The sequence below is a fragment of the Salvelinus alpinus genome, chromosome 3 (assembly GCF_045679555.1).
Source record: "Salvelinus alpinus chromosome 3, SLU_Salpinus.1, whole genome shotgun sequence".
Lineage (NCBI taxonomy): Eukaryota > Metazoa > Chordata > Actinopteri > Salmoniformes > Salmonidae > Salvelinus > Salvelinus alpinus.
Window position 1 is genome coordinate 47,848,632 of NC_092088.1, and position 26,675 is coordinate 47,875,306.

The following is a 26,675-nucleotide window of genomic DNA, read 5'->3' on the forward strand; positions in this document are numbered from 1 at the left end:
ACAGGTAGGGGTTCCGTAACCGCAGGCAGAACAGTTGAAACTGGAATAGCAGCAATGCCAGGCGGACTGGGGACAGCAAGGTGTCATCATGCCCGGTAGTCCTGACATATGGTCCTAGGGCTCAGGTTCTCAGAGAGAAAGAGAGAACGAAAGAATTAGAGAGAGCATACTTAAATTCACACAGGACACTGGATAAGACAGGAGAAGTACTCCAGGTAACCAACTGACCCTAGCCCCCCGACACATAAACTACTGCAGCATAAATACTGGAGGCTGAGACAGGAGCGGTCAGGAGACACTGTGGCCCCATCCGAAGAAACCCCCGGACAGGGCCAAACAGGAAGGATATAACCCCACCCACTTTGCCAAAGCACAGCCCCCGCACCACTAGAGGGAAATCCTCAACCACCAACATTACAATCCGGAGACAAGGCCGAGTATAACCCACAAAGGTCTCCACCACAGCACAAACCAAGGGGGGGGCGCCAACCCAGACAGGAAGATCACGTCAGTAACTCAACCCACTCAAGTGACGCACCCCTCCTAGGGACGGCATGAAAGAGCACCAGCAAGCCAGTGACTCAGCCCCTGTAACAGGGTTAGAGGCAGAGAATCCCAGTGGAGAGAGGGGAACCGGCCTGGCAGAGACAGCAAGGGCGGTTCGTTGCTCCAGAGCCTTTCCGTTCACCTTCACACTCCTGGGCCAGACTACACTCAACCATATGACCTACTGAAGAGATAAGTCTTCAGTAAAGACTTAAAGGTTGAGACCGAGTCTGCGTCTCTCACATGGGTAGGCAGACTGTTCCATAAAAATGGAGATCTATAGGAGAAAGCCCTGCCTCCCGCTGTTTGCTTAGAAATTCTAGGGACAATTAGGAGGCCTGCGTCTTGTGACCGTAGCGTACGTATTGGTATGTACGGCAGGACCAACTCGGAAAGATAGGTAGGAGCAAGCCCATGTAACGCTTTATAGGTTAACAGTAAAACCTTGAAATCAGCCCTTGCCTTAACAGGAAGCCAGTGTAGGGAAGCTAGCACTGGAGTAATGTGATCAAATTTCTTGGTTCTAGTCAGGATTCTAGCAGCCGTATTTAGCACTAACTGAAGTTTATTTAGTGCTTTATCCGGGTAGCCGGAAAGTAGAGCATTGCAGTAGTCTAACCTAGAAGTAACAAATGCATGGATTAATTTTTCTGCATCATTTTTGGACAGAAAATTTCTGATTTTTGCAATGTTACGTAGATGGAAAAAAGCTGTCCTTGAAACAGTCTTGATGTGTTCGTCAAAAGAGAGATCAGGGTCAAGAGTAACGCCGAGGTCCTTCACAGTTTTATTTGAGACGACTTTACAACCATCAAGATGAATTGTCAGATTTAACAGAAGATCTCTTTGTTTCTTGGGACCTAGAACAAGCATCTCTATTTTGTCCGAGTTTAAAAGTAGAAAGTTGTCAGCCATCCACTTCCTTATGTCTGAAACACAGGCTTCTAGCGAGGGCAATTTTGGGGCTTCACCATGTTTCATTGAAATGTACAGCTGTGTGTCATCCGCATAGCAGTGAAAGTTAACATTATGTTTTCGAATAACATCCCCAAGAGGTAAAATATATAGTGAAAACAATAGTGGTCCTAAAACGGAACCTTGAGGAACACCGAAATGTACAGTTGATTTGTCAGAGGACAGACCATTCACAGAGACAAACTGATATCTTTCCGACAGGTAAGATCTAAACCAGGCCAGAACTTGTCCGTGTAGACCAATTTGGGTTTCCAGTCTCTCCAAAAGAATATGGTGATCGATGGTGTCAAAGGCAGCACTAAGGTCTAGTAGCACGAGGACAGATGCAGAGCCTCGGTCTGACGCCATTAAAAGGTCATTTACCACCTTCACAAGTGCAGTCTCAGTGCTATGATGGGGTCTAAAACCAGACTGAAGCATTTCGTATACATTGTTTGTCTTCAGAAAGGCAGTGAGTTGCTGCGCAACAGCTTTTTCTAAAATTTTTGAGAGGAATGGAAGATTCGATATAGGCCGATAGTTTTTTATATTTTCCGGGTCAAGGTTTGGCTTTTTCAAGAGAGGCTTTATCACTGCCACTTTTAGTGAGTCTGGTACACATCCGGTGGATAGAGAGCTGTTTATTATGTTCAACATAGGAGGGCCAAGCACAGGAAGCAGCTCCTTCAGCAGTTTAGTAGGAATAGGATCCAGTATGCAGCTTGAAGGTTTAGAGGCCATGATTATTTTCATCATTGTGTCAAGAGATATAGTACTAAAACACTTAAGTGTCTCTCCCGATCCCAGGCCCTCGCAGAGCTGTGCGGATCCAGGACAGCTAAGCCCTGGAGGAATACGCAGATTCAAAGAGGAGTCCGTAATTTGCTTTCTAATGGTCATGATCTTTTCCTCAAAGAAGTTCATGAATTTATTACTGCTGAAGTGAAAGCCATCCTCTCTTGGGGAATGCTGCTTTTTAGTTAGTTTCGCAACAGTATCAAAAAGAAATTTTGGATTGTTCTTATTTTCCTCGATTAAGTTGGAAAAGTAGGATGATCGAGCAGCAGTGAGGGCTCTTCGGTACTGCACGGTACTGTCTTTCCAAGCTAGTCGGAAGACTTCCAGTTTGGTGTGGCGCCATTTCCGTTCCAATTTCCTGGAAGCTTGCTTCAAAGCTCGGGTATTTTCTGTATACCAGGGAGCTAGTTTCTTATGACAAATGTTTTTCGTTTTTAGGGGTGCAACTGCATCTAGGGTATTGCGCAAGGTTAAATTGAGTTCCTCAGTTAGGTGGTTAACTGATTTTTGTCCTCTGATGTCCTTGGGTAGGCAGAAGGAGTCTGGAAGGGCATCAAGGAATTTTTGTGTTGTCTGAGAATTTATAGCACGACTTTTGATGCTCCTTGGTTGGGGTCTGAGCAGATTATTTGTTGCGATTGCAAACGTAATAAAATGGTGGTCCGATAGTCCAGGATTATGTGGAAAAACATTAAGATCTACAACATTTATTCCATGGGACAAAACTAGGTCCAGAGTATGACTGTGGCAGTGAGTAGGTCCAGAGACATGTTGGACAAAACCCACTGAGTCGATGATGGCTCCGAAAGACTTTTGGAGTGGGTCTGTGGACTTCTCCATGTGAATATTAAAATCACCAAAAATTAGAATATGATCTGCTATGACTACAAGGTCTGATAGGAATTCAGGAAACTCAGAGAGGAACGCTGTATATGGCCCAGGAGGCCTGTAAACAGTAGCTATAAAAAGTGATTGAGTAGGCTGCATAGATTTCATGACTAGAAGCTCAAAAGACGAAAACGCCATTTTTTTTTTTGTAAATTGAAATTTGCTATCGTAAATGTTAGCAACACCTCCGCCTTTGCGGGATGCACGGGGGATATGGTCACTAGTGTAACCAGGAGTTGAGGCCTCATTTAACACAGTAAATTCATCAGGCTTAAGCCATGTTTCAGTCAGGCCAATCACATCAAGATTATGATCAGTGATTAGTTCATTGACTATGACTGCCTTTGAAGTGAGGGATCTAACATTAAGTAACCCTATTTTGAGATGTGAGGTATCACGATCTCTTTCAATAATGGCAGGAATGGAGGAGGTCTTTATCCTAATAAGATTGCTAAGGCGAACACCGCCATGTTTAGTTTTGCCCAACCTAGGTCGAGGCACAGACACAGTCTCAATGGGTATGGCTGAGCTGACTACACTGACTGTGCTATTGGCAGACTCCACTAAGCTGGCAGGTTGGCTAACAGCCTGCTGCCTGGCCTGCACCCTATTTCATTGTGGGGCTAGAGGAGTTAGAGCCCTATCTATGTTGGTAGATAAGATGAGAGCACCCCTACAGCTAGGATGGAGTCCGTCACTCCTCAGCAGGTCAGGCTTGGTCCTGTTTGTGGGTGAGTCCCAGAAAGAGGGCCAATTATCTACAAATTCTATCTTTTGGGAGGGGCAGAAAACAGTTTTCAACCAGCGATTGAGTGCTGAGCCTCTGCTGTAGAGCTCGTCACTCCCCCTAACTGGGAGGGGGCCAGAGACAATTACTCGATGCCGACACATCTTTCTAGCTGATTTACACGCTGAAGCTATGTTGCACTTGGTGACCTCTGACTGTTTCATCCTAACATCGTTGGTGCCGACGTGGATAACAATATCTCTATACTCTCTACACTCGCCAGATTTAGCTTTAGCCAGCACCATCTTTAGATTAGCCTTAACGTCGGTAGCCCTGCCCCCTGGTAAACAGTGTATGATCGCTGGGTGATTCGCTTTAAGTCTAATACTGCGGGTAATGGAGTCGCCAATGACTAGGGTTTTCAATTTGTCAGAGCTAATGGTGGGAGCCTTCGGCGTCTCAGACCCCGTAACGGGAGGAGTAGAGACAAGAGAAAACTCAGACTCAGACTCCGACTCGCTACATAATGGGGAGAACCGGTTGAAAGTTTCTGTCGGCTGAATGAGCGACACCGGTTGAGCATTCCAACAGCATTTCCCTCCAGAAGCCATGAGAAAGTTGTCCGGCTGCGGGGACTGTGCGGGGGGATTTATACTAACGTTACTATCTGTACTTACTGGTGGCACAGACGCTGTTTCTTCCTTTCCTACACTGAAATTACCCTTGCCTAACGATTGCGTCTGAAGCTGGGCTTGTAGCACAGCTATTCTCGCCGTAAGGCGATCGTTCTCCTGTATATTATGAGTACAGCGACTGCAATTAAAAGACATCATGTTAATGTTAGTACTTAGCTTCGGCTGTTGAAGGTGTTGACGAACCATGTCCAGATAAAGCGTCCGGAGTGAAAAAGTTGAATGAGGGAAGAAAGTTGCGATGGAAAAACTAAAAATATAAACGGTAATTAAAAACAAAACAAAAAAAACGTAAAGTTGTCAGCTAGCAAAGTAAAGTAAAGTTGGCAGCAAAACGTTGGCAGCAAAACGTTGGCAGCAATGGAGCCCTCTTTGTCTGGAGAAATAAATGAATGGTTCCAGCGCTGTAGGAGCTGTATCTATTACGCACTGTTTTGGGACAAACTGGACCACTCGGAGTTCCAATGCGGCAACTGTTTACCTGCCGAGGATTATAGGCTTGAGGTGGCTTCATTGATCACGCAGGTCGCCTGCCTACGTAAGAAAAGCAAGAGTGGAATGTTTCCATTTTCTACACCGGTGGCTGGACGGCATTCACGCTTGTTGGATGCATCTCCACCTTGTCGTTTGTCATTATCCGAATGGGCTGTGTTGCCCGGAGCTCCCCCATCTGATAGCGGAGTCGAAGGAGCACAGCAAGAGAAGCAAGACAATCAACGATGGTCGCATGTCACGAGCCGCGGAAGCCGAAGACAGCGATTTCCCGCAAAGCAGTCTACACTCCAAACGAGAGGCCCGGAGAGGATACAAACAACAAATAGTTTTGCCGTCCTGGAGCCTGATCTTCCTGCATCTTCTTCGCTGGGGGTGCCTGTGTCTGCGGCCGCAGTGCCTACAACTACGAATTCGACGTCGACAACCTTTCGTCTCTGTTCTGGATCAAGCAGGGCTTCCCCATCTGTCGGAGGCCTGCCACAGGCACCGGGAGCAACAGGCTCAAGTTATCCTGCCTCTCGCCCATCCATCTCCGAATCCTGAGAAGAGTGGGAGTGGGCAGATTTCCTCGTCCTTCTCACCAGCGGTGATTCTGGGCAGCTCCATGGTAAGAAATGTGACCATTCCTGGTGCAAAAACAATGTCTTATCCCAGAGCTCGAATAAATGACATTACTAAGCTGCTCCCGAGGTACTACGCCAGGACATGGAAATTGATTATATTGTAGTCCATGTGGGTTTTAATGACATTATGAAGGGCAGTTCTGAAAAGTTGAAACTGGATTTTAAAGAGCTGATTGACTCTCTGCTAGACACTAATAAAAGACCCATCATATCTGGCCCGCTGCCATCTCTGAATCACGGCATTGAACACTTTAGCAGGATTCTTTCTCTTCACAACTGGCTATGTGATTATTGCCGCTCAATGGGTGTAACTTTTGTTGACAATTTATATACCTGATACCTGATAATGACTTATCAATGACTCAAGCCCAGCTCAGCTAATCCCTACCATTGTGACAAAGAGTTGTCATAATGCTTCAGCAATTGTACATTACACCAGGGGCGTCAGTAGACACAATATAAGTAACCTAATTTATGTCCCTTTAACTGCCCTGAATGCCTCTGCTGATCCCATAGCTATTGTATGCAGTGATCATGTGCCTATTAACCAGATTTATACTGTTAGCACTAAGCCGGTGTGCCCTAGGAGGAAGTCCACTGTGAGCAGCTCACCCTGCACTAACATAAAGAACATGAGCACATCTACTGCTGCTAAGCTTCCCAGTAAAGAAATGAAAGCAAGTAAGCATCCCAGAAGGGCTTAAAATAGCCCACGTTAAAATGTGTATCATAAGAAACAAGGTTCATGAAATCAGTAATTTGCTAGTAACATTTGACATTCATATTCTGATCTCTGAATCTCACTTAGATAATACCTTTGACGATAAAGTGGTAGCAATACAAGGTTATAACATTTATAGAAAATATAGAAATGCCAATGGTGGAGGTGTTGCTGTTTATATTCAGAACCACATTCCTGTAAAGATTAGAGAGGATTTCATGTTAAATACTGTTGAAGTAATATGGCTACAGGTTCATCTGCCTCACCTAAAGCCCATTCTGGTGGGAAGCTGCTATAAACCATTAAGTGCTAACAGTCAGTATCTGGATAACATGTGTGAAATGCTTGATAATGTGTGTGATATCAACAGAGAGGTATTTCTTCTGGGTGATTTAAATATTGACTGGCTTTCATCAAGCTGCCCACTCATCAAGCTGCCCACTATCAACAATGACAAGCCACTGACAGTTTGGATGGAAAATTACTGAGCATAATAGTGGATGATATTGCCACTCCTATTTTCCCACATCTTCAATTTAAGCCTACGAGAAAGTGTGTGCCCTCAGGCTTGGAGGGAAGCAAAAGTAATTCTGCTACCTAAGAATAGTAAAGCCCCCTTTACTGGCTCAAATAGCTGACCAATCAGCCTGTTACCAACCTTTAGTAAACTTTTGGAAAAAATTGTGTTTGACCAGATACAATGCTATTTTACAGTAAACAAATTGACAACAAACTTTCAGTATGCTTATAGAGAAGGACATCCAACAAGCACATCACTTATGACTGATGATTGGCTGAGAGACATTGATGATAAAAAGATTGTGGGGGATGTTTTGTTAGACTTCAGTGTGGCCTTTGACCAGAGTCTGCTGCTGGCAAAACTGATGTGTTATGACTTTACACCCCCTGCTATATTGTGGATAAAGAGTTACCTGTCTAACAGAACACAGAGGGTGTTCTTTAACCTGTTATGGCTGCAGGGGGCGTATTGAAAAACTGGAAAATATGTGCAAATTTTCAAACGGCCTCTTAATCAATTTTTGCTCTTACAATATGCATATTATTATTACTATTGGATAGAAAACAGTCTCTAGTTTCTAAAACCGTTTTAATTATTTCTCTAAGTGGAACAGAACAATTTTTACAGCCCATTTCCTATCCGGAAGTGAGATTTCCAAAATCGATGTCGCTTTTCAAGCCCTTGTCTATAAAAGGGCATGTCACTTAGGACTGTAGAAACACGTCATACGCCTTCCTCTGGGTGTCATGCGGAAGTGAGAGAAGAAATCACTTGATTATCTCGGTCAGGGATTGTATACAACATCTTGGAGTGAGAAGTGCGCACTTTATTTTTTTTGGAAGGCGCGAAGTTGGATCTGGAGTAGCCTCCTGGAAAACCGTCGTTATAGGTGAATATGATCTCTGGCTTCGATTTTATTTGATACATGTCACAATATCATCCTAAAGTATGTTTTTTCAATATACTTTAATTATATTATTGAAATGTATTCTGGACTTTAGACGTGATGCGACGCAAGAATTTTTTCAAGATGGAGAGGTTAGCGTCGCACTGCCAGTGTGCTTGCTAATTCAAGAGGGAAATTGTTCGTTCTGGATCGAAATAAAGACATTTCTGAACAAAGGACCCCTTGGAGAACATTCTGATGGAAGATCAACAAAGATAAGGACCCAATTTGGGATGCTTTTTCATATATCTGTCGAACTGTGCTATGCTACCGTTTGACTAGAATCAATGCTGCTGTGTGCTAGCTATTGTAGTAAGCTAATATAACGATATATTGTGTTTTCACTGTAAAACACTTCAAAAATCGGAAATATTGGCTCTGTTCACAAGATCTTATTCTTTCATTAGCTATCCACCATATATTGTTCTGAAATGTTTTATGATGTGTAATTAGTAGTTGACGTTGGTGTCTGTATTTTCTCTGGCTACTCCCGTGCGATTTCTGACTGTAGCTGTGATGGTGGCTATGATGGTAGCAGTAATGTAAAACTGATTTATAGCTAAAATATGCACATTTTTCGAACAAAACATAGATTTATTGTGTAACATGTTATAGGACTGTCATCTGAGGGAGTTTTTTCTAGGTTATTTAGGTTGGTTCTAGGTTAGTTAGGTTAGCTTTGTGCATGCTACTTGCATGCTACCGTTGCTGTGAAAAATGTCTGTCTGTCTTTTGTATTTGGTGGTGAACTAACATAAATATATGTGGTGTTTTCGCTGTAAAACACTTCAAAAATCGGAAATATTGGCTCTCTTCACAAGATCTTTCTCTTTCATTAGCTATCCACCATATATTGTTCTGAAATGTTTTATGATGTGTAATTAGTAGTTGACGTTGGTGTCTGTATTTTCTCTGGCTACTCCCGTGCGATTTCTGACTGTAGCTATGATGGTAGCAGTAATGTAAAACTGATTTATAGCTAAAATATGCACATTTTTTGAACAAAACATAGATTTATTGTGTAACATGTTATAGGACTGTCATCTGAGGTAGTTTTTTCTAGGTTATTTAGGTTGGTTCTAGGTTAGTTAGGTTGGCTTGTGCATGCTACTTGCATCCTACTTGTGCTGTGAAAAATGTCTGTCCTCCTTTTTTATTTGGTGGTGAGCTAACATAAATATATGTGCTGTTTTCTCTGTAAAACATTAAAAAAATCGGACATGTTGGCTGGATTGACAAGATGTTTATCTTTCAAATGCTGTATTGGACTTGTTAATGTGTGAAAGTTAAATATTTAAAAAAAATAGATTTTGAATTTCGCGCCGTGCACTTGAGCTGGATGTTGTCATAGGTGTACCGGCGTCGGGATGACGTCGGGCTGCAGCCATAACAGGTTAATGGAAGCCTCTCCAACATAATCCAGGTAGAATCAGGAATTCCCCAAGGCAGCTGTCTAGGCCCTTTACTTTTTTCAATCTTTACTAATGAATTGCCACTGGCTTTGAGGAAAGCCAGAGTGTCTATGTATACGGATGACTCAACACTATACATGTCAGCTACTACAGCGACTGAAATGACTGCAACACAAAGAGTTGCAGTTAGTTTAAGAGTGGGTGGCAAGGAATAAGTTAGTCCTAAATATTTCTAAAACTAAAAGCATTGTATCTGGGACAAATAATTCACTAAACCCTAAACCTCAACTAAATCTTGTAATAAATAATGTGGTAATTGAGCAAGTTGAAGCGACTAAACTGCTTGGAGTTACTCTGGATTGTAAACTGTCATGGTCAAAACATGTTGATATAATAGTAGCTAAGATAGGGAGAAGTATGTCCATGATGAAGCGCTGCTCTACCTTTTTTTAACTAGGCAAGATAGTTAAGAACAAATTCTTATTTTCAATGACGGCCGAGGAACAGTGGGTTAACTGCCTTGTTCAGGGGCAGAATGACAGATTTTTACCTTGTCAGCTCAGGGATTCAATCTTGCAACCTTTCGGTTACTATTCCAATGCTCTAACCACTAGGCTACCTGCCACTACCTCCTTGACAGCACTGTCAACAAGGCAGGTCCTACAGGCCCTAGTTTTGTCGTACCTGTACTACTGTTCAGTCGTGTGGTCAGGTGCCACAAAAAAGGCAATTGGTTCAGAACAGGGCAGGACGGCTGGCCCTTGGATGTACACAGAGAGTTAATATTAATAATATAACTCCACCACCATGGACCACAAGGCGCTTCAGAGGGTGATACGTGCAGCCGAACGCACCAACTTTTTGGAACCGTGAAGTTCTCTAATGCACAGTGAGACCAAATGTTGCTATGGTAACCAGGTAAGTGTCACCAACGAATTGACATGACAGTGGGCGGTTAGCTTAAAGGTTGAGTAAGTAAGAATGTTGTAATTACCAAACAAAACATTTTTTGATAGTGATTTATTGATACAAATGGCGTGTGCAGGCAGTCAATCACGTAACCTCTCACTGCCACTCTGAGCCATTCAGTGTTGTTGGTTATGTATGTAGTTAGTGAGCTAAGCTGTAGCATTAGCAATGTCTTTCAAAAGGAGACAACTCACAAATGCGGAAATTCTGGAGATTTAAAAATATTCTGAAAGTCCTGAAAGTCAGGAATCAGATTCTGACAGTGAGGAGCTGCCCCCCAGCCATTGAGAACCATGAATCTGAGGACCCCTTGACCACTGACAAAGTCCCAGTTCCCTTTGAAGATGCTGGTGGTGATGGAGGCAGGCTGACTATGGATGAAGTACAGGAGTTCTGTGGTAGCTGGAAGGCTGCCAGCCATTTCACCCCTCCTGGCCCTGCTGTTTGCTTTGATGAGTCCCAGTCTGTAGTGCAACGCCCCTTGCCATTTCCATCTGAGGCAGAGTGCTTCAAGTTGTTTCTGACAGAGGAGCCGGTGGGAGACATAGCGGAGACCAATCGCTATGCCTTGGAGCTACTGGAGAAGAGATAGCCAGGAGTGGCTGGGACAACCACAATTAGTGAAATGTATACTGTCATGACGTTGGCCTATTGGGGGAGGTTTATGACCCCCATAAATACCTCCCCCCCCGTTTCTCTCTCTCTACTCTATATAGTTGACTCTTGAAAAGCCCTTTGTTAACATAGAGCGTCTGGGAACATCAAAAGGTGGGGGAAAGGAACCATATTTCGGTAATCCAACCATCTGAAAATATGCCTTGGCACTTAGAGAATATGATGTCAGATCAGTTGGCGTCTGAGACATTATTACTGATGATAGGACGACATAAACTGTATCTTGGAAAGTCTACACATTCTAGTTATCAGATTCACATGGAATTGTTGTGCAATTTAAATGTTTAAATATGAAACTATTTGTGAAAACGTGAAATGTAATTTTAGCTTCTAAAGGAGAGAATTGGTTGTCATAGAGTAAACTCTGCTCACTCAGAGGCCCCGCCCAATTGAACAGACATTGGCTGTAAACTATGAAACACGACCTTCTCTTCACCACTATATGAACCCGTTGACGAAAATTCAACCTGGTGTTTCAAGGACGAGAGGACGGCGGTCCCCACGTTGAAAGGTCTAAGACAAGAACCTAACGAAATTAGCATCGAATTTCAATATGAAGATGACAATCAACACGCCGAAAGGATGAATTTCGACTATACCAGCCAGAATATAGCATGAGCTTAAAGTATGGCAACTTGGTGTGAACTTTGAACTCTTATTCACTAAAGAAGTGATACCTCCTAGCCGATTGAGTTAGCCGCAGCAACGGTAAACGTGGTCTAGGAGAGGACGGACAAAGTATCCATTCTATCATGCTCCAGTTCACCACTAGACATTCTTCAGAGGACAAGAGATCCATGCTGGACAACCCGGCCTTCTATCTACGACCAATCTACCGAAGCGCAGCTCAGAGTAAATAATTATTGCATTTTCCTTTTTCAAATGGGCGGTTATTTAGAATGCATAAGATACTGTATTTACGATAGCATAGCTTCTCCCTTTGTTACTCAGTCTTCCCGCTCTTTCATTCAAACCCAACCCCCTTTATTTGTGTAACCAGCCGTCATATCTGTTCCGTCTGCTAGGGACGTTTTCCTTTATGACAATTAGTATTCAATGTATGATCTATTCTGTGTACATGTAATTCTGTGTGATTATTTAGGTATTTAGTAAATAAATAATTAAACCAAATGTTTTATTGCTGATTCAACTTGTTAGCCAGGGTTCGTGAAGATAACCAAGAATTTACAACTTTCAGATGAGACTGAAAAAGGTGAGGATTAAATATTGACGGCTACTGATGTAAAAGATTACTAGGTCTTTAAGAGTTTATTCGGAAGATAACAGCTCTATAAACATTATTTCGTGGTGCCCCGACTTTCTAGTTAATTACATTTACCTGATTAGCTTAATCAGATTAACTTAATCAGGTAATATTAATTACAGAGAAATTATTTCATAGAATAGCATGTCATATCACTTAATCCGGCATAGCCAAAGACACGAGAATACCTTCCTGGTGACAGTCCTTCTCATGGGGATAGTAAAGAAGAACTCCCTATGTTTGCAACTCCCTTCTTTGCCACCCTTTTTTCCCAAGACTGCATTTCATCAACAATGCTACTGCCATCCTAAATGACCCGTTATACAAAATAAGAAATGTCAACATCTGGCAGTAAAGTCCTATGACAAACGAGACGTCCATGTCCTCTCCACTGTCCATACAGCAACCATGTCGGCCACAGGGAAGGTGGACCACCTGATGTGAGAGAGAAAAATGAAACCAGATTGCGTTCTTTACTATAACCTCAAAATGGGGGCAGTGGGTAAGGCGGACATGATAAACAGCTTTGTGGAATGCACTCAGAAAACGACCAAGTGGTATAAGAAGATATTTTTAAAAATTTCCAGGGTAGCTTCAAAATACAACAAGCCAATACTTCTCTGACGCAATTAGCATTGTTTTACAGAGCTAATAGAAGAATGTAGCTAGCTACATAAGCATGATTGAGTATAACACCATAAAGGTTATGAAATGAGTAACGTTACCTTGCGTGTCCGCGGTTATAAGGAATATACACAAAAATATTATGCTACAGTAGAAACAACATAACAGACATGCAGAAACTATTATAACGTAATAAGGCACTTACTTTGATAAAAACGCACACATCTCCAAAGTTATTATTGGTAACGAAAACAACTGTGACTGCGATGCAGGCAACAAACGGAAAATGTGAACACGTGTGTGCAGGACGGGAGATGAGCAAATGTCTGCAGACTGGAACTGCACTAACAATTGGGAAGTGTTTTGTCTGGGTCAGAAATGTCAAAAAAATGAATTGGTCTGCAAATGTAAAAAATACTACTTTTATGTGAATGAATGAGGCGGAACACACCTCAATTCAAACTGTTCGTAGAAAATAAAAAAATTGTTAGAAAATAATTTGAAATTGACAAATTGAAACAAGCCTATAAATAAAAACAGGCTGCGTGCCTTGGTTTGAGGGCAGTGCGGATTAAATGTACTGTTGTGTAACAATCACATTCTGGAATGGAGAGAACGTTCTAACATCACGTGCATAAAGAAACTCACGTTGGGGCGACCGTTAGAGATATTTGGAACTCACGCATGAAAGGGTTAAAATGTTGTCTCCCTCAGAGGCATGTGTTACTAGGCAACCCCACTACACTTGCCTTGGCAGGCCCTCCGTAGCTAAAGGCAGTATGAGAAACATGCTAACAAACATTTTTGCTATGAAACTAACTAAATATTGCACACTGATCCACAAAACGTATTTGCTAGATTCACAATAGAGTTCTTATACAAAACAAGGAAAGTAAACTTCAAATGTGATGCAGTTTTATTAGAATTTACAGCTGTTGTTAGTAAGTAATGAATCTGCTAGATTCTGACAGGACTTATATTGCTTTAAAGAAAGCAGTTGATGCAGTTACTAAAACAGCTCTATTTCTTCACTGATTGATTTCAGAATTGAATAGCAGAGAAGTACAGGAAAATATCATACGCTCTAAATTGTTGTCTATTTCGTTGGGAAAGTGGTCAAAAGGGCAGTTGTTTCAAAAAGTTAGGAAGAAAAGCAGTTAATGAGGTTACTAACACAGCTGTACCATTTGATTGGTAGAAGATATTTCTGTTATTTGTTTGAATAGCAGGGAAATAGACAAAGATGTCATACTATCTAAGTTTTTGTCTATCCTGTTATGATAGTCGAAATTTCAGCTGTTTATAAAAAGTTAGAGGACATGTCGTTGATGTGGTTACTTAAACAGCTGTATTGTTTGAACAGTGGAATATATTTTTGTTCTGATTTCAGATTTGAACAGCAGAGAAGTAGAGGAAGATTCCAGATGCTCTAATTGTTGTTGGAAAAGTGGTCAAAGTAGTTGATTTGTGTGAAAAGTGACATTGTTTACAGGGAATAGAATAGAATGTTGGGAGTCATGATTTCACAATGGGCCCTTTAAAATGCAGAGGAAAATCCTGTGAAAGTGGATGGAGGACAAAAAGAAGGACAAAAAGCTTAATAGTTTCAAAAGTATGTGGACACCCGCAATCTCCATAGGAAAACATTGAATGGCCTTACTGTAGAATGGCCTTACTGAAGAGCTCACTGAATTTCAACGTGGCACTGTCATAGGATGCCACATTTCCAACAAGTCAGTTTGTCAAATTTCTGCCCTGCTAGAGCTGCCTCGGTCAATTGTAAGTTCTGTTATTGTGAAGTGGAAACGTCTAGGAGCAACAACACCATTGAACTCATTGGAGCAGTGGAAACGCGTTCTCAGGAGTGGTGAATCACGCTTCACCATCTGACAGTCCGAAGGACGAGTCTGGGTTTGGCGGATGCCAGAAGAACGCTACCTGCCCCAATGCATAGTGGCAACTGTAAAGTTTGGTGGAGAAGGAATAATTGTCTAGGGCTGTTTTTCATGGTTCGGGTTAGGCCCATTATGGGAAATCTTAACGCTACAGCATACAATGACACTCTAGACGATTCTGTGCTTCCAACAGTTTGGGGAAGGCCCTTTCCTATTTCAGCATGACAAATACCCCCGTGCACAAATCAAGGTCCATACAGAAATGGTTTGTTGAGATCGGTGTGGAAGAACGTTACTGGCCTGCACAGAGCCTGACCTCAACCCCATCAAACACCTTTGGGATGATTTGGAATGCCGACTGCAAGCCAGGCTTAATCGCCCAACATCAGTGTCCAACCTCACTAATGCTCTTGTGGCTGAATGAAAGCAAGTCCCCACAGCAATGTTCCAACATCTAGTGGAAAGCCTTCCCAGAAGAATGGAGGCTCCATATTAATGCCCATGATTTTGGAATGAGATGTTTGATGCGCAGGTGTTCACATACTTTTGGCCATTTGTCCTTATGCTCCCAGGTGGGACAAGAGCAACAAAGACATAACCAAGGTAATTGAACCAAGGCAGCGATGCCACACACACACACACGTACACACACATGCACATGCACACAGTCACCCTCGAAAAGGGATCAAAGTCTCCCATCCTTTAAATTTCCCACCTCTCTCCATAGCGCTCCTGAAAACATGTGTAAATGGAAACATGTGGTTACACTTCACAAGTGCTTAAAAACAACTGGGTGGCATTACCTAATCTGTTGGACATTTATCTAATTGTGCAGAAAAGGGAAGAGGGGAAAAAAATGTAATGGGAAAGAGTGACTGAGTGAGTTTAGTGATGGTGTGGTCTAGTTGTGACATAGGACATGAGGACATTAGGACAATCACCTATCCGGACCCGTTTTACTGCCGATACGGAGCCCCACTGGGCCTTCACGATTTGACTACCGACGTTATCTTCCCGAGGGAGTTATCCAACTGGCCCCTCCGTCGCGACGTAACCTGAACGGACATCTGCGGCCCGCTAATCGTTAGCTGTCTTATCCGCTGCTATCTGAATAGGTCTATCGGACAATTTTCTTGGGTCACTATAACTATATCTATTTTGCCATTTGGATTGGTCCCCTCTACCACACGGAACCCCACTAATCTACCGACGGAAACGCACGAGGTGGCTAAAAACAGACCTCCATCCTCTGCCAGCTTGCTACCCATGGCCTGGCTAGCTGTCTGAATCGCCGTGACCCCAACCAACCTCACTACTCACTGGACCCTTATGATCACTCGGCTAAGCATGCCTCTCCTTAATGTCAATATGCCTTGTCCATTGCTGTTCTGGTTAGTGTGTCTTGGCTTATTTCACTGTAGAGCCTCTAGCCCTGCTCATTATACCTTATCCAACCTTTCAGTTCCACCACCCACACATGCGATGACATCACCTGGTTTCAATGATGTTTCTAGAGACAATATCTCTCTCATCATCACTCAATGCCTAGGTTTACCTCCACTGTATTCACATCCTACCATACCTTTGTCTGTACATTATACCTTGAAGCTATTTTATCGCCCCTAGAAACCTGCTCCTTTTACTCTCTGTTCCAGACGTCCTAGACGACCAACTTTCATAGCTTTTAGCCGTACCCTTATCCTACTCCTCCTCTGTTCCTCTGGTGATGTAGAGGTGAATCCAGGCCCTGCAGTACCTAGCTCCACTCCTATTCCCCAGGCGCTCTCTTTTGATGACTTCTGTAACCGTAATAGCCTTGGTTTCATGCATGTTAACATTAGAAGCCTCCTCCCTAAGTTTGTTTTATTCACTGCTTAAGCACACTCTGCCAACCCGGATGTCTTAGCCGTGTCTGAATCCTGGCTTAGGAAGACTACCAAAAACTCTGAAATCTCCATCCCTAACTACAACATTTCAGACAAGATAGAACGGCCAATGGGGGCGGTGTTGCAATCTACTGCAGAGATAGCCTGCAGAGTTCTGTCCAACTATCCAGGTCTGTACCCAAACAATTTGAACTTCTACTTTTAAAAATCCACCTCTCTAAAAACAAGTCTCTCACCGTTGCCGCCTGCTATTGACCACCCTTTGCCCCCAGCTGTGCTCTGGACACCATATGTGAACTGATTGCCCCCTATCTATCTTCAGAGCTCGTGCTGCTAGGTGACCTAAACTGGGACATGCTTAACACCCCAGCCATCCTACAATCTATGCTTGATGCCCTCAATCGCACACAAATTATCAATGAACCTACCAGGTACCACCCCAAAGCCGTAAACACGGGCACCCTCATAGATATCATCCTAACCAACTTGCCCTCGAAATACACCTCTGCTGTTTTCAACCAAGATCTCAGCGATCACTGCCTCATTGCCTGCATCCATAATGGGTCAGCGGTCAAACGACCTCCACTCATCACTGTCAAACGCTCCCTGAAACATTTCAGCGAGCAGGCCTTTCTAATCAATCTGGCCCGGATATCCTGGAAGGATATTGACCTCATCCCGTCAGTAGAGGATGCCTGGTTATTTTAAAAAAATGCCTTCCTCACCATCTTAAATAAGCATGCCTCATTCAGGAAATGTAGAACCAGGAACAGATATAGCCCTTGGTTCTCTCCAGACCTGACTGCCCTTAACCAACACAAAAACATCATATGGCGTTCTGCTTTTGCATCGAAAAGCCCCCGTGATATGCAACTTTTCAGGGAAGTTAGAAACCAATATACACAGGCAGTTAGAAAAGCCAAGGCTAGCTTTTTCAAGCAGAAATTTGCTTCCGGCAACACAAACTCAAAAAAGTTCTGGAACACTGTAAAGTCCATGGAGAATAAGAACACCTCCTCCCAGCTGCCCACTGCACTGAGGATAGGAAACTCTGTCACCACCGATAAATCCACTATAATTGACAATTTCAATAAGCATTTTTCTACGGCTGGCCATGCTTTCCACCTGGCTACCCCTACCCCGGTCAACAGCACTGCACCCCCAACAGCAACTCGCCCAATCCTTCCCCATTTCTCCTTCTCCCAAATCCAGTCAGCTGATGTTCTGAAAGAGCTGCAAAATCTGGACCCCTACAAATCAGCCGGGCTAGACAATCTGGACACTTTCTTTCTAAAATTATCTACTGAAATTGTTGCAACCCCTATTACTAGCCTGTTCAACCTCTCTTTCATGTCGTCTGAGATTCCCAAAGATTGGAAAGCAGCTGCGGTCATCCCCCTCTTCAAAGGGGGGGACACTCTTGACCCAAACTGCTACAGACCTATATCTATCCTACCCTGCCTTTCTAAGGTCTTCGAAAGCCAAGTCAACAAACCTTCTCCGCTATGCAATCTGGTTTCAGAGCTGGTCATGGGTGCACCTCAGCCACGCTCAAGGTCCTAGACGATATCTTAACCGCCATCGATAAGAAACAATACTGTGCAGCCTTATTCATTGACCTGGCCAATGCTTTCAACTCTGTCAATCACCACATCCTCATCGGCAGACTCGATAGCCTTGGTTTCTCAAATGATTGCCTCTCCTGGTTCACCAACTACTTCTCTGATAGAGTTCAGTGTGTCAAATCGGAGGGCCTGTTGTCCGGGCCTCTGGCAGTCTCTATGGGGGTGCCACAGGGTTCAATTCTTGGGCCGACTCTCTTCTATGTAAACATCAATGATGTCGCTCTTGCTGCTGGTGAGTCTCTGATCCACCTCTACGCAGACGACACCATTCTGTATACTTCTGGCCCTTCTTTGGACACTGTGTTAACAACCCTCCAGACGAGCTTCAATGCCATACAACTCTCCTTCCGTGGCCTCTAACTGCTCTTAAATACAAGTAAAACTAAATGCATGCTATTCAACCGATCGCTGCCTGCACCTGCCCGCCCGTCCAGCATCACTACTCTGGACGGTTCTGACTTAGAATATGTGGACAACTACAAATACCTAGGTGTCTGGTTAGACTGTAAACTCTTTTTCCAGACTCACATCAAACATCTCCAATCCAAAGTTAAATCTAGAATTGGCTTCCTATTTCGCAACAAAGCATCATTCACTCATGCTGCCAAACATACTCTCGATCCTACCGATCCTCGACTTCGGTGATGTCATTTACAAAATAGCCTCCAATTCCCTACTCAATAAATTGGATGCAGTCTATCACAGTGCCATCCGTTTTGTCACCAAAGCCCCATATACTACCCACCACTGCGACCTGTACACTCTCGTTGGCTGGCCCTCGCTTCATACTCGTCGCCAAACCCACTGGCTCCAGGTCATCTACAAGACCCTGCTAGGTAAAGTCCCCCCTTATCTCAGTTCTCTGCTGCCAATGACTGGAACGAACTACAAAAATCTCTGAAACTGGAAACACTTATCTCCCTCACTAGCTTTAAGCACCAGCTGTCAGAGCAGCTCACAGATTACTGGACCTGTACATAGCCCATCTATAATTTAGCCCAAACAACTACAGCTTCCCCTACTGTATTTATTTATTTTGCTCCATTGCACCCCATTATTTCTATTTCTACTTTTCACATTCTTCCACTGCAAATCTACCATTCCAGTGATTTACTTGCTATATTGTATTTACTTCGCCACCATGGCCTTTTTTTGCCTTTACCTTCCTTATCTCACCTCATTTGCTCACATTGTATATAGACTTATTTTTCTACTGTATTATTGACTGTATGTTTGTTTTACTCCATGTGTAACACTGTGTTGTTGTATGTGTCGAACTGCTTTGCTTTATCTTGGCCAGGTCGCAATTGTAAATGAGAACTTGTTCTCAACTTGCCTACCTGGTTAAATAAAGGTGAAATAAAAATAAAATAAAAATCCCTCTGGAAAGGAATTAAATGAGAGTAAAGGGAAAAGGAGAGGAGAGGGGCAGCCACACAAGTTGAGTAGCTTTAGGCTCTACCACTCTGTAAAGTGCTCCTACAGTTTGAGTGTCTCCAACTATGAGCTGCAATTAGCACCAGGGGTGGTACTGAGAGGGGGTGAGATGGTTAATCTTAGCCCACCTCAGAGCTCCTCTGGCTGGGTTACTGACCTCTAGTGCTGAGCGATTATTGTTTTTTGAGGTCAGTTCGGTTTTGCTTAGACTTAAAAAAAATAATCATGGTTTTCGATTACAGTTTTGACTATTTTTAAACATTGAATGCACTATGCATTATGTGGGTTGAATGCTGTAACAACACAGAATAAAACAATTAATAAAAGTCCCATGATGATAGTGACTGACCATGAAATTTGGACTATTTTGTGTATGTCCATTACATGAAGTCCAAATAAAAATCAATTTAAATTACAGGTTGAAATGCAACAAAATAGGAAAAACGCCAAGGGGGATGAATACTTTTGCAAGGCACAGTACCTCACGCATTCTTCTCTTTTCTCCCCCTCCCAGTTTCTGGACAAGTAGGCTTGCAATGGATTATGGTCATTGTAGTTAATTACAACATTTTCTAAACTATGTTGTATATTGGCCTGTTGGAAACTTCAACTCCCGGACTGCTATATCGCACAGTTCGGGCTTGATCTTATTTCTCTCTAGAAAAACTGCACAATAGAGCTCACAGCAAACATAATAATTAAAAAAATAAAGGAATTTAACCCATGTAGGTCAATTAGTTGTTTAAAAAACTAAAGAATAACCAACATTTCAGTTAATCCCTCAGCACTACTGACCTCACACAACCCTGCTCATTAACTCAGCCATCCAGACCGCAGACCATGCTAAAACCAACACTCCTCAATTAGCTCCTGTCAATCATTTAGTCCCTCATTCAATGCAGTGGGCAGCTGTGTTTTGGTATTTTTTACCCAGCTGAGTAACAGTGGTGTAAAGTACTTAATTCATTTTTTTGGGTATCTGTACTTTACTTTACTATTTATATTTTTGACAACTTATACTTTTACTTCACTACATTCCTAAAGAAAATAATGTACTTTTTACTGCATACATTTTTCCTGACACCCAAAAGTACTCGTTACATTGTGAAGGCTTAGCAGGATAAGAAAAGGGTCCAATTCACACACTTATCAAGAGAATATCCCTGGTCATCCCTACTGCCTCTGACCTGGTGGACTCACTAAACACACATGATTAGTTTGTAATTATGTCTAACTGTTGGAGTGTGGTCCTGGCATTCCTCAAATAAATAAAAACAATAAAATGGCGCCATCTGGTTTGCTTAAAATAAGGAATTTGAAATGATTTGTACTTTGACTTTTGATACTGAAGAATATTTTAGCAATTACATTTACTTTTGATACTTAAGTATATTTAAAACCAAATAGTTTTAGACTTTTACCCAAGTAGTATTTTACTGGGTGACTTTCACTTTTACTTGAGTCATTTTCTATTAAGGTATCTTTACTTTTACCCAAGTATGACAATTGGATTCCTTTTCAAACTGCTGAGAAACAATGAATGTTAATCTCTCGTGTGAGATTTTCAAATAATATATACCCATTTTCCTGAACTAATTAAAGCAAGTGAGTGATTCAATACTTCCATTTTTATATTGTTTTGTTTGCATAATTCATTTCCTCATTGAGGATAACAACATTTGTGATCTAATCTAATGTACAATATCACAGGCTCAACAACATACTTATCGAATGTTCCACGCTTATTATGATTGACTTTTCCACATTGTCCTCAATGGAACAGCTAACATCTAAATTAGAGTAGTGCGTCATATGATTTTTAACACAACCCCTCAGTCAATTATCAGCGTCTCCTTAGCGACAGGTTTACAGCTCCAGACCGCTCCTGCGCCACAGCCTGAAATAGGCACTACTCCTCGTCGGAAGTTACAGCGTTCCGGTCTCCAAGGAGGCTTGTTCCCTAGAGACGTCATATTCATGGTAACATGGCTATTTCTGACTCAGAGAAGGGAGAGAGCATAAATCATTCAACACAGGGATCAGGTCAGCAGCAGCGCACCAGGAGGGATGCGTGTGTGTGTGTGTGTTTTAGAGAGAGAAAGAAATAGAGAGAGAGAGGGATTGAGTCTGTATCTGTGTGCACATGCTTGTGTGCATGTGAAGAAACAAACCAAGCAGGGGGGAGAGAGGGAGAGGGACAGGAGAAGGTGCTGGGTTTGGTGGGACCATCAACCAGCGAAAGGTTACATGGTAATGCTGGCATTTAATCAGAACGCCAGCCAACGTGGGCAGAAAGAAATCAGGGTGCCAAGGTCGCTCCACTGACCCAGGCCAAAGGAACACAGTCGAAGAGTGTAGTCTCACAAAGCGAGACCCTGCTAAATTCTGTTGCTCAGTGGTGTGATGACAGGTATCTTCAGCAGTATTTTCCAAAGTTATTCCTAGGCAGGGCACACATGCCCCTGACAAAACATTATAGGATGCAAACCCTTATGTTTCAATGGACAATATTGCTTTTGTCTTGATTGCATGATTTAGTTGTCCTTATTAGCATACATCACTTTGGGGTTTCCTGCAGGTGAGTGACATCACTAGCATACCGGTGCTCTCTCTCCACAGAAGTCCCAACAGCCTAAGTAATGATAGAGGAAATACTGCTCTTTGATCTAAATCTACCTAAATTCAGAATATTATTTGCATAGATGTTTAATTGATACAACAGAATAATATGACAGAGATCGAAATCAGAAGTGCAAGCCAATTCCAATTACTTTGTTTCAACGTAAGTTGTCAATGTATTGTGACGTGGAATCTATGGGGAAATACCTTGGATTCGAAAAAAGTTAACTGTTGTTTTAGAGGTTGAAATTTCGAACCACATGATTATGTCATCATGGTAACCAAACTTCAACATAGACAAACCTTGTATAAAATATGTTGAATTTGTACCTTTAAAACAACGTCAGATTTTCAACGTTATATCCAATATCAGAAAAAAATAGGCTGGGCAGCACCTCCTACTGGAGAATTGCTCTATCTACAGCTACCCTTTGGTCTCCCATCTAAAGGTTTTAACCAAGCCCTGTTTAGCTATGATGTCACTGACTTTGACCAATGTGCTCTCATGAGAATGATTATTGCGAGATCTCCACTTAAAAAACGAAATAGATTCACTGTTGCTGTTGAAGTCATTCCAAAAGATGCAAATGAAATGTGACCATACTTTATCACTCATATATCATCAATGAGCTAATGATATTTAGTGATATTGTCACGCTCGTCGTAACGTTGAAGAGAGGAGGACCAAGGCGCAGCGTGAAATGAATACATTCTTGATTTATTAAACGAAGACGAAAATGAAGAACACTTGACAAACTAATACAAAACAATAAACGACGAACGTGAAGCTAATGAAAACTAGTGCTGACACAAACACTACACATAGACAATCACCCACCACCCACAATGACAACAGGCTACCTAAATATGGTTCCCAATCAGAGACAACGACTAACACCTGCCTCTGATTGAGAACCATATCAGGCCAAACACAGAAACAGACAAACTAGACATACAACATAGAATGCCCACTCAGATCACACCCTGACCAAACAAAACATATAAACATACAAAGCAAACTATGGTCAGGGCGTGACAGATATTTCATTTTGTTTGATTGTCAAAGCAACCAATGAGGTATAATGGCGCCGGAGGGGATGGCTGCCGTTTAACGGGCTCCTAACTATTTACGGGCTCCTGCTATTTTGTTAGTTTTTTCGCATTGTTTGTAACTTATTTTGTACACAGAGTTGCTGCTACCATCTCTTATGACCGAAAATAGCTTCTGGGCATCAGAACAGCGACTACTCACCTCGAACTGGACGAAGATTTTTTCTTTAATGAGTCTGACGTCAAGGATATACTGATCTCTGGAGACAAGACCCAAATCCCTGTCATTCACGTGAAGACGGAGATACAGGGGTGAAGGTAGGGGTTCCTTGTGAGGATTCTAGGCAAGAGAGTAAATCGCCACCACCATTGGTTCTATTGGGCAACGTGCAATCATTGGAAAACAAACTGGATGATCTACGGTCGAGACTATCCTACCAACGGGACATTAAAAACTGTAATATCATATATTTCACGAGTCGCGGCTGAACGATGACATGGATAATATAGAGCTGGATGGGTTTTCCATGCATCGGCAGGACAGAGCAGCTACATCTTGTAAGACAAGGGGTGGGGGTGTGTGTCTATTTGTCAATAAGAGCTGGTGCGCAATGTCTAATATTAAAGCAGTCTTGAGGTATTGCTCGCCTGAGATAGAGTACCTCATGATAAACTGTCGAACACACTATCTACCAAGAGAGTTCTCATCTATATTATTCGTAGCCATCTATTTACCACCACAAACCAATGCTGGCACGAGCTGTATAAGGCCATAAGCAAACAAGAAAATGCTCATCAAGAAGCGGCACTCCTAGTGGCCGGGGACATTAATGCAGGCAAACTTAAATCCGTTTTACCTAATTTCTACCAGCATGTCACATGTGAAACCAGATGGAAAAAAACTCAAGACCACCTTTACTCCACACACAGACATGCATACAAAGCTCCCTCTTCGCCCTCCATTTGGCAAATCTGACCATAATTATATCCCCCTGATTCCTGCTTACAAGCAAAAACTAAAGCAGGAAGTACCAGTGAATCGCTCAATACGGAAGTGGTCAGATGACGCGGATGCTACGCTACAGGACTATTTTGCTAGCACAGACAGGAATATGTTCCGTGGTTCATCCAATGGCATTGAGGGGTATACCACCTCAGTCACCGGCTTCATCAATAAGTGCATCAAAGACGTCGTCCCCACAGTGACCGTACGTACATATCCCAACTAGAAGCCATGGATTACAGGCAACATCCGCACCAAGCTAAAGGCTAGAGCTGCCGCTTTCAAGGAGCGGGACACTAATCCGGACACTTATAAGAAATTCTGCTATGCCCTAAGACGAACCATCAAACAGGCTCAGCGTCAGTGACGCAAGACGAGCTGAATGTCTTTTATGCTCGCTTCGAGGCAAGCAACACTGAAGCATGCAAGAGAGCACCAGCTGTTCCGGACAATTGTGTGATCACGCTTTCCGTAGCCGATGTGAGCAAGACCTTTAAACATGTCAACATTCACAAGGCCGCGAGGCCAGACGGATTACCAGGCCGTGTACTCAGAGCATGCACGGATCAACTGAAAAGTGTCTTCTCTGACATTTTCAACCTCTCCCTGACTGAGTCTGTAATACCTACATGTTTCAAGCAGACCACCGTTGTCCCTGTGCCCAAGAATGCGAAGGTAACCTGACTAAATGACTACCGCCCTGTAGCACTCAAGTCGCTAGCCATGAAGTGCCTTGAAAGGCTGGTCATGGCTCACATCAAAGCAAATTTTATTTGTCACATACACGTGTTTAGCAGATGTTATTGCGGGTGTAGCGAAATGCTTGTGTTTCTAGCTCCAACATTGCAGTAATATCTAACAAGTAATATCTAACAATTTCACAACAATACACACAACTCTAAAGTAAAGGAATGGAATTAAGAATATATAAATATTTGGGCGAGCAATGTCAGCACGGCATAGACTAAGATACAGTAGAATAGGATAGAATACAGTATATATAGATGAAGTTGGAAGTTTACATACACTTAGGTTGGAGTCTTTTTCAACCACTCCACAAATTTCTTGGTAACAAACTATAGTTTTGGCAAGTCGGTTAGGACATCTACTCTGTGCATGACACAAGTAATTTTTCCAACAATTGTTAACAGACAGATTATTACACTTATAATTCACTGTATCACAATTCCAGTGGGTCAGAAGTTTACGTACACTGAGTTGACTGTGCCTTCAAACAGCTTGGAAAATTCCAGAAAATGATGTCATGGCTTTAGAAGCTTCTGATAGGCTAATTGACATAATTTGAGTCAATTGGATGTGTACCTGTGGATGTATTTCAAGGCCTACCTTCAAACTCAGTGCCTCTTTACTTGACATCATGGGAAAATCAAAAGAAATCAGCCAAGAAAAAAAATTGTAGACCTCCACAAGTCTGGTTCATCCTTGGGAGCAATTTCCAAATGCCTGAAGGTACCACGTTCATCTGTACAAACAATAGTACGCAAGTATAAACACCATGGGGCCACGCAGCTGTCATACCGCTCAGGAAGGAGACGCATTCTGTCTCCTAGAGATGAAGGTACTTTGGTGCAAAAAGTGCAAATATATCCCAGAACAACAGCAAAGGACCTTGTGAAGATGCTGGAGGAAACAGGTACCACAGTACCTATATCCACAGTAAAACGAGTCCTATGTCGACACACGCTCAGCAAGGAAGAATCCACTGCTCCAAAACCGCCATAAAAAAGCCAGAATACGGTTTGCAACTGCACATGGGGACAAAGATTGTACTTTTGGAGAAATGTCCTCTGGTCTGATGAAACAACAATAGAGCTGTTTGGCCATAATGACCATCGTTATGTTTGGAGGAAAAAGGGGGATGCTTGCAAGCCGAAGAACACCATCCAAACCATGAAGCACGGCGCTGGCAGCATCATGTTGTGGAGGTGCTTTGCTGCACGAGGGACTGGTGCACTTCACAAAATAGATGGCATCATATCCATTATGTGGATATATTGAAGCAACATCTCAAGACATCAGTCAGGAAGTTAAAGCTTGGTCGCAAATGGGTCTTCCAAATGGACAATGACCCCAAGCATACTTCCAAAGTTGTGGCAAAATGGCTTAAGGTAAACAAAGTCAAGGTATTGGAGTGGCCATCACAAAGCCCTGACCTCAATTCTATAGAAAATTTCCTATAGAAAATTTGTGGGCAGAACTGAAAAAGCGTGTGCAAGCAAGGAGGCCTACAAACCTGACTCAGTTACACCAGCTCTGTCAGGAGGAATGGGCCAAAATTCACCCAA

The 26,675-nt window shown here is 42.6% G+C and overlaps 1 protein-coding gene across 1 annotated transcript in view; it reads right to left on the reverse strand.

Annotated features, from left to right (window-relative positions):
• LOC139570860 (sodium/potassium/calcium exchanger 3-like) overlaps nt 1–26,675 on the reverse strand; it is a 164,531-nt gene that overhangs the window by 49,020 nt on the left and 88,836 nt on the right. The gene's annotated exons all lie outside the window — the stretch shown is intronic.